The following is a 12,247-nucleotide window of genomic DNA, read 5'->3' on the forward strand; positions in this document are numbered from 1 at the left end:
GATGGAACAGTCCAGTGGAACAAGGAGAAAAAGCCCTTTTATCCAGCCAAGGCCAAGTAATTCAGGCTACAGCAAGTTTGATTAAATGAATTGGAATTCAAGATCTGGAGCTCCTGGTGGGGATTTCCAGTTGGGTTTCCCCTTCCAGAGGGCCGTTGGTTGTACTGGAATCTGGTGAAGATTTATAACCTGTGGGATGAAAGGAAAGAAAAGGCAGTGTTAGACGATAAAAGTGGGTGATGAAATAGCTGACCTTGCAAAATACTTTCTCTTGGCTGTGGGCTCCTAAATATGGAGGAACACATTGGAGGATGTGGATAGAATCACTCTGGCTATATTTAAAGTATGGAAGGGCACCATGCTTAATGTGTCACTTAATTAGAGAAGCAACTTCTCCAGCAAACTCTGACCCAGGGCCCTGAGAAACCTTGTACAAACCCTCAGGGAGTGTGTGTGGTTTGGAAGCTCTTGGACATGGACTTAATTAGGTAAATGTTGAAATCACGTGCGTGTTCACGAGAAATGATTCTGTCCTTGTCTGTATTGTCAGTCGATCCATGCAGTGACCGTGTGTGACATGGACACTGCACACTTTAATTAGCCAAGGTGGTCTCTGAAGAGCTTTGTGGGTGAGCTGGGCTTGGGTGCTTTGGAATTCTACAGCATCCGTTTTCTCTTTTTCCCTAAGGAAAACTCACTTACCTCCTCGTAATCTTAGATTTTCCAAACCCCTTGTCTAGAGGTCCTTAAAAATTCCTTTTTAAAGTAAACAGACTCAACTGAAGTGCTTCAGATTAAAGGTAAATTTACCTGGATTTAAGGGAGGTGTGGAGGTTTCTTTGGTTGGTGGGGGGGGGTATTTTGTGTTTGTTTGTTTGTTTTGTTAGTTTTTTGTTTGGGTTTTTGGTTGTTGGGGGTTTTGTTTGTTTGTGTTTTTTTTTCATTCTGATCATTTGTTGCTAAAAATGGGGTGGTCTTTCGGATTGGGGTGTTTGGGGGTGCAGGTCTGGCTGTGCCTGTCCTTGGCACCCATGGCAGGAAACATCAGCTGATGTTACACAGCAGATGTGGGATTGCACAGCAATCCAAGGATATGGTTAATGAAACTTCTCCTGGCAGAATTGGGACCCAAATGCTGCTGATATTTGTTATTAGCCCCTGTTTTGTTTTTTTTTTTTTTTAAGGAGTATTAGTTTTTAATCATAGGTGGAAAACTCATAAACCTATCTCTTTTATTAATTATAATTACAATTTCTTTATAATGGAAATATCCAGATAGGACTTTGTTCAAACTCGGACGTTCCTGAACTGCTGCTCCTGCAGGATATTTAAGGAGTATATTTCACGAGTATCTGGAGAAACAAAAAGTTACTTTGCTGGCAGCAGCACTGGAAATGGGAGGGGGGTGGTTTATGCTCCTTTCTGATTCAGGGAAGCTTTTCCTGCCCTGGAAAATCCGGCTGTGCCGGTGCTGCCCAGGTGAGCGCTGACCTCGGCTACTCTTGGCTTACGTTAAAGCCACCCGGTTGCGTAAGTGGCTCTTGGAGCCCTCGGTTCTTGTGCCACCAAATGACATTGTTTGCCCAGGAAAACCTCAGTGCATCGTAACCTTTTCACTTGCTTGGGAAAACAGAGGAGGGTGAAGAGCGAAATCGCTCTGGAGGAGCGGGAAGGGTGGGATGCTTTTCATCTTAGAGCTTTGTGGGAGATGATGGAATGAGAGCTCTTTATGTGGGTAACGGTTGGGGAAGCCACATCTGGTGCTTTGGGCGTGCAGGAGAAATTGTTTTGAGTTAAATCTGCTTAAAAATCTACATTGCTGTGTTTTTGCTGTGCGACATGGGGATGCTTTAATTGCTCCTGAATTAAAGAGGCTTTAATGTCTCCCCATAAAACGGGCGTAAAGTCTCCACCTCCAGCATGGAGGTTCAGAACGATGATCTAAATATCAGTGTGTGTGTGACCTCCCTACTGATGCATGTGGTTGCTTGCTACAAGGAGGACAAATGCCCCCAAATTCCTCCTGGTGATCTCTGTCCCTGTTCCTTTTCCTGGTGTAATCCCCCCCACCCTGTCCCAGGAGCCACACGATGAGTTAGCGCTGCTGAGCTGCCCCTTGGTGACATCCTGGGCATCAAAACCTGTTCCCACCTCCAGGGACCCCTTGGCTAAGGAACACATGGCCTGGTGTCCAAGATAACACCCCACAGTTGCATCAATTCAGAGCAGAGTGCAGCCCATTGCACAAGCTGCTGCTGAATTATTCCTTCTCAAGCTGTGCCAGATAACTCCTTGCACTGGAGTAACACGAGCTGGAAACTCCTCCACTACCAGCACAGCTTCCTCCTTTGGGGACTTCTGTATGAAATAGTAACAAAAAAAGAGGAAGCTGCCTGGGGAGTTGCCTCCTATCTCTGGTATCATGGGGTATTTTAAAAGGTCTTGTCCCTTGGTCTCCTGTTTTATATTCTGTTGGCACATTATAGGTGGGGTTATGTCAGTGATGAGTTTGGGAGCAGCCACAGGTTTGGTGCTGTTGATGTTCAGCAGCTTCTGGGCAAAATTCTCCTGTGGAGACAAGGCTGAATCACAGCCATCCTGATTTTGCTCTGGAGGGATGAGGGAGGACTTCAGCCTTGTGTGTCCAGTGCCATAAGTTAAAACCTACAGGAATTTTTGTTTAAGGACTTTATAGTTAAGCACAAATGGTCACCTCCTCCCTCCCCTCCCTTCTCCTTTAAAGTCCTGGGATGGCTGGAGGTAACTGCCTCCATAGAGCCAGGTGCCCTGTAGTTCCTTGTGCCAGCTGGGAACGCCTCATAAATTGAATTCCGAGGCCTTCATGCACAGATTTCAATGGCAGATTCCTTGATTTTCCTTTTTTTCCCAGTGTTGACTGCTGTTTTTTTGTTTGTCATATCCATTAGAGAGGTTCCTTGTGTGTAAATTAGTGCTCAGTGCTCCACTTAGTGTCACTTTGTATAAAACTCTGCCCACCAGAGCACCAGGGGGTGGAGCTGCATTAATTCATCAGCACCAGGCTGAACCTTGGCCGTCATCTCCCCTCCCTCCCTGTCCCCAGTGCTGGCAGGCTCCTTTCCCAGAGTGCTTAATCCCTAAACCACAAAAAGGACAATTTAAAGCCCCCTCGCCTGCAGCTTGGCAGATGATGTGGAATTGCAGCCTGACCTGTGGATAACCTTGTCTTCCCTTGGAGTTCTCCCTTCCAAACCCCCCTCCTGCAACATCCCTGCTTGGGCCTCACTGCACGTGGTGCTGATGGATCCCAAACATCCATCCAGTGCTGATGTTCAGCAGTCCTGGGAGCGTTTGTAGGGGTGTAATGGGGTGATTGGCACCCACTCCTCAGCAGGGGTGGGTTGTGCACCCCAGACACGGCTGCTGGTGGAAGGGTGCCCTTCCCAAAGCGCGTTTCCAGAGGCAAGGCAGGAGCTGACACGTTCAAGGTGGAATGTAAAACATCTCCTGGAAGCTTCAGCGCGCTAATGAACTAATGGCACCGAAATGAATTGCTAATTAAAGAATTAGAAGGCTTCAAATCAGGTAGTACCAGAGAGAACAGATCTCAGTGTGGAAGGGAAAATCTGTTCTCAGATCAAGTGTTGCTTTTCCCACGTATTTCCTAATTTTTAACTTGGTGAACGCGTAAGTTGTGTGTCCATCCTCAGGTTTACTGGCCCTTGTTGCCTTGAGGCTCATGTGGTCCACGTGGTGTCTGTGTTGGTTCTCACCCATTCGCTCTGCAAAGGAGCCCTCACTGCTCTCCTTCCCCTCACAGCCTCCATCCCTCAGGAATGAGCCACTTCCCACCAGGATTCACCTCGCTGCTGTCTCAGGTGAAGGACAGAAACAATCCTGGAGAATCACAGTGCTCCTTGTGACTCCAGCCGGTTTGAACACGCACAGTGCTCTCCTTCCTTTCTCACAGCTTCAAACCCCACTTTGACCCCTCAGGCCGTTCTCCTGGCTGTGCCAGGGCTGCAGCAGGTTGGTGGAAGTGTGGAAGCAGGAGGGAGGAGCGTGGGGCGCAGCTGAACCTCGTGCCATACCCAGCTCCTCTGCTGGGATGCAAAAGAGGCAAAGCCACGGAGCAGGACGGGGCGTTCTGGCCCGGCTGAGAAAGGCACCGGCTTCTGTTTCACAGAGTCAGTTTTGGGGTGTCCAGGGGTGCTTTGATGGAGGTAGTTTCGTGTTGGGATTGAAGATGTAGCTCCGAGCTGCAGGTGGAAGGGTGGATCTGCCTTCACTGACCAGGCTGTGCCCTCACACCCTGCTCTCAGATGTGATGGTCACGTGAGCGTTTGGTGATTCAAATCAGCACAGAATCCACGGAAAACTTCACCCAGCCAAGAAAAAAAATTAGTTTTCTGTTGAGTCACCGGGCTGAGCTGGATCACCAAGGAGTCTTGAGATCCTTAGTCCTTCCCAAAGGAGGTGGCAGAAGCTGCGAGTGCCACCACTGAGCTGGGTTGGTTTGGGATGCCCTGGAATCTGCCCATCTGTGGCAGGGCCAAGGGAAGCACTTGTGCCCTCAGCGAAGATGCCTTTGTTTTCTTCCCTTTTCCCAGGGACACTGGGGTTGCTCCATGACCTGGAATTATTCCCCTTTGCCCCTTTAGTTAACAGTGCTGCCAGAAGGTTTCTGAGTGACCTCCAGGGAGGTGGTGGCAGGGGAAAAATCAGCTTTTAAACCTGCAACTTCCAGCACTTCTGAAATATCTGTTTCTTTCCCTACCTGGCCACCCAGGCATGGACTGGTGGAGGAATTTCTGGATGTAGGACTTGGGCTTTTTCCCTGTTTCTGCTGATCCAGGATTGTCCCTTGGTGCAATGGAAGTGTGAGATATGCACTGTAAGAGCCATGTAAAATAGCGACAGCCATTAACTTCAGTCACTTGCACGATAAATTACTGTTATTATTGTTATTTATTAGTTTTATTTGGCTTGAACAGACATGAGGGTTTTTTATGTTGGAAGGGCTGCAAGGTGAGCTGTTCTAAGGTAGGCATTCTGCTGGCTGACACTAAAGGTGGTTATATTTTTGTCCGCAAGGCCACAAAAAATTAATATTTTAGTGACAGGGAAACTTCAGAGCTTTGTCTCGTTTCAGGGAATAGCAGGGATGTAATAGCTGCATAAAATCCTCTAATTAAAAGAAGCAGCTGAACTGTTTAGGCTTGTGAACTGCCACTAAAATGCTAATTACTTCAGTGTGAGAATGTCTGGAAAAGCTTCACCGGGAGTCAGGAGGGTTTCTCCTGTTTGAGTCGAGTTCTTGGGTTATGTAGAATTCCAGGATGGTTTGGGTTGGAAGGGATCTTAAGGGTCATCTCATTCCACTCCCTGCCATGGGCAGGGACACCTTCCACTAGCCCAGGTGGCTCCAAGCCCCGTCCAACCTGGCCTTGAGTAGTGTCTGGAGCAGCTAATCCATGAACTGCTGACCCTGCAGCGTTTTTGGGTAGGAGTCCTGCTGCCTTTGTGAGAACATGCAGGTGTTTGGGTCATCTCAGAGCACAGACAGTGGTTCAGCACCTGCTGCCAACTACGAGACTCATTTTGGGAGAGATATCTGAATTATTTTGGAAGAAAGATCACTGCTTCTGGTCACCTAAAAGCCTCTTGCTTACCCAGCTTGGGTGATTTGTACGTTTCTGTCTGTATTTGGAGCTGGCAGTGCTGGCATGGTCAGGTCTGGTCAGCCCCCGGGGGACAATGACCGAGTGGCTTTTCTGTGATGGAAGGGAAAACTAAAAGCTCTGAGCTATTACTTTGATCTTACTGGGGTCTTCTCAGCCCTTGCACTTTAAGCTGAGTGAGCTGAGATCTTTGGAGTGGGTTGTGCTCCTAAACAGGTGCACCTGGGCCCGGGGAGCAGCATCTTCAAAAACCCTCTTGTGGCCTCGAGTTAGAGCATTGCAGATGGTGTATGCATGGTTAGGGTGTAGCACAGCAATGCTTCATCTCATTCCTTAGTGTGTGTACCTGCCCCTCCTTTCCCCCTCCCATCAAACCTCCATCCTTTGATTAAATCTTCCCAGACTTGCAGGATTCGTGGAGCTGGTGTGGCTGTTGTGCTGTGAATTCAGGCACTGTTACCATCTCCTACAGGGAAATGATTTCTTAAGGGGGATCTGCTTGGTTCTCATTTGGGGGTGCAAAAAAAAACCGTCTGGAGAAGTATCTTATACAGCAGTTTAATGTTCCTGGAGAAAAGGAGGCTCAGGGTGGGACCTTCTCACTCTGCAACTCCCTGACAGGAGGGGGGAGCCCGGGAGGGTCGGGCTCTGCTCCCAGGGAAAAGGGACAGGGTGAGAGGGAACAGCTTGAAGTTGTGCCAGGGCAGGTTTAGGTTGGTATTAGGGAAAATTCCTTCATGGAAAGGGTGGACAGGCACTGTAAGGGGCTGCCCAGGGCAGTCCCCACCCCTGGAGGTGTTCAGAAGGCCTGTGGATGTGGCACTTGGGATATTGGCCCACCATGCTCCTGTGTAACTTGGAGCAGACTCTGCAGAGCTCAGCTGCTTTCAGTGCTGCTCTCCAGGGCTCACCTTTTCCCCCACCTGAGTGTTTGGGGCTGTTCAGGAGGAGCCTGGACTGGGCTGTGGCTCGAGGACCGTAAGGGATCGCTCGGAGCAGCGGGGACTGTTGAAGACAAATGGGGCTGCTCCGGGTTCCTGAGTGGTGCCTGTTCCTGCAGCCTGATGGGAGTTTCAATTAACATGGACAAGTGCAATCATAAATAACCCTCCTGAAACGAGATGGAATTTCAGGGCTCCATCAGCACGTTCTTCGTGATGCCGCTGCCTCTCTGGAGAGGTAATGCCATGATTTCCAGCTGAAGGGAGCTGATGACATCTATTGACTTTTCCATCTCTTAGAAGAGTCCATTTTTTGTGAGAATAAAATGTGAATTCGTAAAACATGGAATTGGCTGGTGTTTTATGGAGGAAAAGAGGACAAGTCAGCTGGTGAGAAGTTGTTTGTGGCGGAGCAAGGGATGCTCTCCTGGCACGTTGTTCACCTTGTGTTACCTGAGCTGGCACAGACACGATCCAAGGAGCCTCTGTGGCTTTGTTTGTTAATTACTAATATTTCACAGCTTGGTTCAGACCTGGATTTAACCTGGATTTATTCAGGCTGTGCTTTAAAAACCCTGTGCTTCTGGGAGATGCTGCTGATAAAAATAAAGATACACCAGAGTTCACAGTTCCAGAAATACTCTTGTTTGTGGCTTCCAGACCCGTCCCCCACCCACCAACACCCCCTTTCAGGGAAAATCCCAGCAGGATTAGCAGGGTTTAGGCACAGTTTCTTCCACCCCTAACAACCTTTACAGGTCTCAGCTGAAAATAGCCGGTTTGCCTCCATGCTGGGGTAGCAGTTGAGGGAGACAGAGATGGAGTAACAAAATCAGGTTGCCCTTAGAGACACATTTGTATCGAGCAAAAGAATCGATTGGGCTTTTGTGCCTTTTGCCGGGATCTGGGTCCGGGTTCCCCCCGGGAACTCTCCCAGGGCTGGAGGAGACAGAGGGTGAGGCGAGGTCTGGCTGATTGATGAGCTCCTGGGTGAGCTGTCACCAGTGCTGGTTAATTTAGAGATGCAAAACTGAGCCTGGGAGTAATGAGCTCTGCCTAATTAGGTGCTTGTGTGCAGGTGGAGCTGTTGCAGCTGGTGCTCCCAGTGCTGCTGGTTTGTATTGGAAAGCGTGCAGGGTGGGTGGGGTGCTGGCAATACAGTTCATTTGCAACAAAGGGGTGGTTTTTTCCTGTTATCTTCCCCTCTAACCCCCCCGGCTTTCCTTCGGCATTCCCACTTGGCTTGTCTGTGAGAGGTATCACATGTGGACCAAAACCTGAAAAGAAAAGGGCTTGTAAAAAAGAGGGAAAAGGGACTTTTTATATGGGCAGATGGTGGCAGGGCAAGGGGGAATGGTTTAAAGTGCCAGGGGGCAGGGTTGGATGGGATATTGGGAAGGAATTCCTGGCTGGGAGGGTGGGGGGGCCCTGGCACAGGTTGCCCAGAGAAGCTGTGGCTGCCCCTGGATCCCTGGAAGTGTCCAAGGCCAGGTTGGACGGGGCTTGGAGCATCCTGGGCTGGTGGAAGGTGTCCCTGCCCGTGGAGGGGGTGGCACTGGCTGAGGTTTAAGGTCGTTTCCAACCCAACCCACTCTGGGATCCTGTGATATTTTGTGGAATGGATATTTAGCAGGGGTGTAAGCTGGAGGATTTAAGATGTGCTCGGGTGTAACCTTGGCTGCAGCGTGGCTGGAGCAGGTTTATCTCAGCCAGGAGGGCTGGGGCTGTGCCAGGGGGGCTGTGCCCCCTGAGCTCGGGCCATGCAGTCGGACGTGCCAGCGCCGGCATCCGCAGAGATCCCAAACGTGCCGGGGCTCCCGAGGGGAGGGGAGGAGGGGTCTGTGTAGTTGGAGGAAGGAGAGGGACAGCATGCTGTTCAGTAAGCATTTGAAGGTCACAGTTTCCTTTCAAGCTGCAATTTTCAGCCTTGGAAAGCTTGTCTTCCGCCAGGCATTGAGGTTCACTGGGACTGGTGTGCCCCTTTCCTTTGGAAAGCTCTGCCTGTTCCCATTCAGCTCCGTGCAAGCACAGCTCGGGGACCATTGTGTGGCAGACAGCAGGGAAGGGAAGTGTTTGGGATTATTTGGAAGCCGCTGCTGAGATCAGTGATACAGAATTAGGTGAAAAAGCTCAAGATGAATTTCCAGACAAGGTTTATTATGAGGTGTTTATTATGAACGTTTGTTCAGAGGCATAAGCTGGGATGAGCAGGGAGAGAGAGCCTCACTGTAACACTGGGATCTGGGCAGAGCTCAGGAGAGGATGATTTAATGAGGAGCACTCGGATGGCAGAGGGATGGATGAGCCCCATCACTTCCCGTTATCATCACCTGGTTCAGCTGGGGGACCCAGTCCTGTGCTCAGGGATTTCCAGCCAGGCCATAAAGGAGCCCTGAGACATCCACTGTATTTATGTAGGTGCATTCCTGTTACAAAAGCAGGAGATAAATACCTTATTTAAAGTATTGTTCCAAGTATAAAACAGCCCATAAACAAGAACTTAAAGGGAATTCCGTGTTACTGTTTAATACACAAAATACACGAAGGATTAAAGAGGTTGTTGCACAAACACTTCATTGATCCACTTAAAATTTATATGCTTGATAAATGGCAGCTGGGCTGTGAACACTGACTGCACATGTGGCACTGAAGAGCTTTATACTGGGCCATAAAATGTTGGAACAAGCTTAATAATGGCTTTTGCCATCGGATCCTTCTGGGGATAAGTCGTTAGGGAAGGTGGTGGATCCTGGAGGTTTCTCTTTACAGGAATGATGCACTGCTCTGTTACAACCCTCGATACTTTTAAACCATAAACCCCATTTTTGCCTGTTTGCAAACACCTTTTGTCACGTTTCTTTATTTTTAGAACCTTTGGCTTGCCAGAAATACGTCCTTGGATCAGACTGAAGTATTAATTATTAAGGTGTAAAGCTGACAAGGTCTTTTAAGGAATTCCTCAGCTGCAGCCCTTGACTGTGACCGTATCCCTGAGTGCTCCTGCCGGCGAAAAAGTTGTATGTGCTTTTTCCCTGGTATAATAACAGTAAACACCAAACACTGAAACAGCAGTGCCCCACTGGGGCCTGACCTGTGGAACAGTCAGGGCTCAGGGTTGTGCTTCACTCTGACATCACGTCGTGTTGCTCAAGGGCAGTTGCACCTGGCTAAGAAAATGACAATAAAAGTGGTGTTTTCATACAGAGGCCACATCATTCTTATGGAACTGGCCCCCTTATCAGGAATCCACTAGCAAAGAAAACCCTGAACAGGCAAAATAAACCCCAAACCCACCCTGAAATGAAACGTGATCTCTGCAAGGACGAGGGATGGGATGTGTCGTTGGGTAGAGGCTTTGGAAGGGTTAGAGAGGGTTGGCGTCTCATTAGGTGGGTTTTAAGTCTTTAAATGTTTTCCAAAATCCTTGAATGTAATTTGGTCTTGATTTCTGTAATATTAATTAGCTCTCATTTGTTGTGAGCACACTCAGCTGTGGTCAGGGGTGCTCGAGTCCTGTAAGAGATGAAAACGTGGAGGTGACAAGGACATGGGGGAAACCAGAATGTGCCTCTAATTAAGGGCTGGATTCTGTGGATACACGGGGGGATTGAATTCTGGTCACCCAGGCAACATCAGTCCTGCCTTTTCCTAAGTTTGGAGTTACTTGCTTTGTAACCTTTTATTTTCCCTTGGATGAAGTCGGTTTGGTTGTCACCTTTGAGTGTGGTGAGAGCAGATGACACTGGTTTAGTCTTACACATTAATTTTTTTCCCAGGTGACTTTCACTTGGTGGTTGATTTGGGGTTTTGTTGTTTGATTTTTTTAAAGGCTGCAGTTTGCTTTACCAGCTTTCCTTCCCCGGGCTTCTGAAACATGATCTGTCAAAAGAGGGATTGATTTTAAAGAGGGAGTTGATGGATGAAGTGGTTGCTGAGAACAGGGGGTCGTGGTGCTGAGTTTGGGGGTAGTGACTGGAAAGCTGAGGGAAACAAGCTGCAAAATTTCCTGCTGAGGAGTGTGTGCTGCCATTTAATCCTCCCCAGCACTGGAACTTTCCAAGCTTCTCATTCCTTGCCGTGCAGCCTTCCAGACCACACCGTGCTGCAGGGGAGCTGATGCTTTTCCCTTATCCTTTCCTTTATAAGCCCTGGCTTGATTATTATCTCATATAAACTTGCTAAGAGGAGCACCATGCTGCCTCCCATCCCTCGGCGGGGAAGCTGGGCAAGCAGAGGGATTCCAGCAGCCTGGAAGCGCTTGGGTACCAAAGCCCAGCAGGAAGGCATCGCCGAGGCCCCCCTTGCGTTGCCTCTTTAAGAGCTCGGGCTCTGCCTGCGAGGGCGACAGGCAGGAAGAGCTCCGGAGCCAGCCCGGCGTGGCACGGCCGGGACGCGGCTGGGATGGGCTCGGCTCATGGATTCGGGGAGAGGAGCCGGCGCTGAGCTGGCGTTTTCCTGCCGGAGCTCTCCGGGATCTCAGTGATGGAGCTCTCCGGGATCTCGCTGCCAGAGCTGTCTGGGATCTCGCTACTGGAGCGCCCCGGGGCTCGCTGACGAGCTCTTTGGGATCTCGCTGGGGGAGGTGTCTGGAGCTCGCTGTCAGATCTGTCTCTCCGGGATCTCACTGTTGGACCTTTCTGGAGCTCGCTGGCAGAGCTCTGTGGGATCTCAGTGGCAGAGCTCTGTGGGATCTCAGTGGCAGAGCTCTCGGGATCTCAGTGACAGAGCTCTCTGGGATCTCACTGTCGGATCTGTCCAGGGTCTCGCTGCCGGAGCTCTCTGGATTCTCTCTGACAGAGCTCTCTGGAGCTCGCTGCCAGAGCTCCAGGATCTCACTGCTGGATCTCTCCGGGATCTCACTGCAGGATCTCTCTGGGATCCCTCTACCAGGGCTCTCTGGGATCTCACTGCTGACCTCTCCAGGATCTCACTGCCGGATCCCTCTGGATCTCACTGCCAGGTAGGACCGAGCGTGCCGAACAAAGGCTTGGCCCCGCACGGAGGACGGTGAGGCTGCCAAGGATGGGGTGATGCTGGGGAAGTTCAGCTGCTGTGACTGGCAGAGCCTCTCCCTTTGAACGTTTGCAGAGCCCGGGCGGTTTCCCAGCCGGCTCAATGGAGTGTTTCTGCTGTTGGGATTTCACCTCCTGCATTTTAATCGCGCGGTGAATGGAGGAGAGGCTGCAGAGGAGAAACGCGCTCTCCTAAAGCTCCCTGCTGTCACATCCCTGCCTGCTCGGAGCGGCTCTGTAGATTCCCTGCTCCAAAAAAGCTGGAAGGAATGCTGGAATTTGATGTGGTTTCTTGCCCCCCCTGTAATCTCGCTTGATGGTTTTATCTTGTGTTTTTTAATACACGGTTTCGGTACAAGCAGGGGCACGCGTGGGGATTATATAACCCTGGGCATGGCTGGTGGGAGACTCTGTTTCTGGGCAGGGATGAAAATCAGGAGTTCTGGAATGGTTTTCTGTGAGGTGCCTGTGGGTACTGTGGATATTTTTATTCCTGTGAGAAGGTGCTTCCTCGGAGCTGGGAGGGGAGGAGAGGAGAGACCAGCGGTGCCTGCTCGGGGAAAATGGGTGGTAGTGGCTGAAATGAGCTTAGGTGAGAAGCACCATTCCAGGGAAAATGAATCCATTTTGGGAG

At 50.0% G+C, this 12,247-nt stretch overlaps 1 long non-coding RNA gene across 1 annotated transcript; it reads left to right on the forward strand.

Annotated features, from left to right (window-relative positions):
* Positions 1-10,921: 10,921 nt before the first annotated feature.
* LOC114071106 lies at positions 10,922-11,463 on the forward strand. The gene is made up of 3 exons (XR_003574002.1): positions 10,922-11,261; positions 11,306-11,354; positions 11,424-11,463. It is a non-coding gene; the product is annotated as an uncharacterized LOC114071106 (long non-coding RNA).
* Positions 11,464-12,247: the final 784 nt, after the last annotated feature.

This window comes from Empidonax traillii, unplaced genomic scaffold (assembly GCF_003031625.1).
Source record: "Empidonax traillii isolate 1590-97213 ecotype Southwest subspecies unplaced genomic scaffold, ASM303162v1 scaffold1842:size151822, whole genome shotgun sequence".
In the NCBI taxonomy this organism is placed as follows: Eukaryota; Metazoa; Chordata; class Aves; order Passeriformes; family Tyrannidae; genus Empidonax; species Empidonax traillii.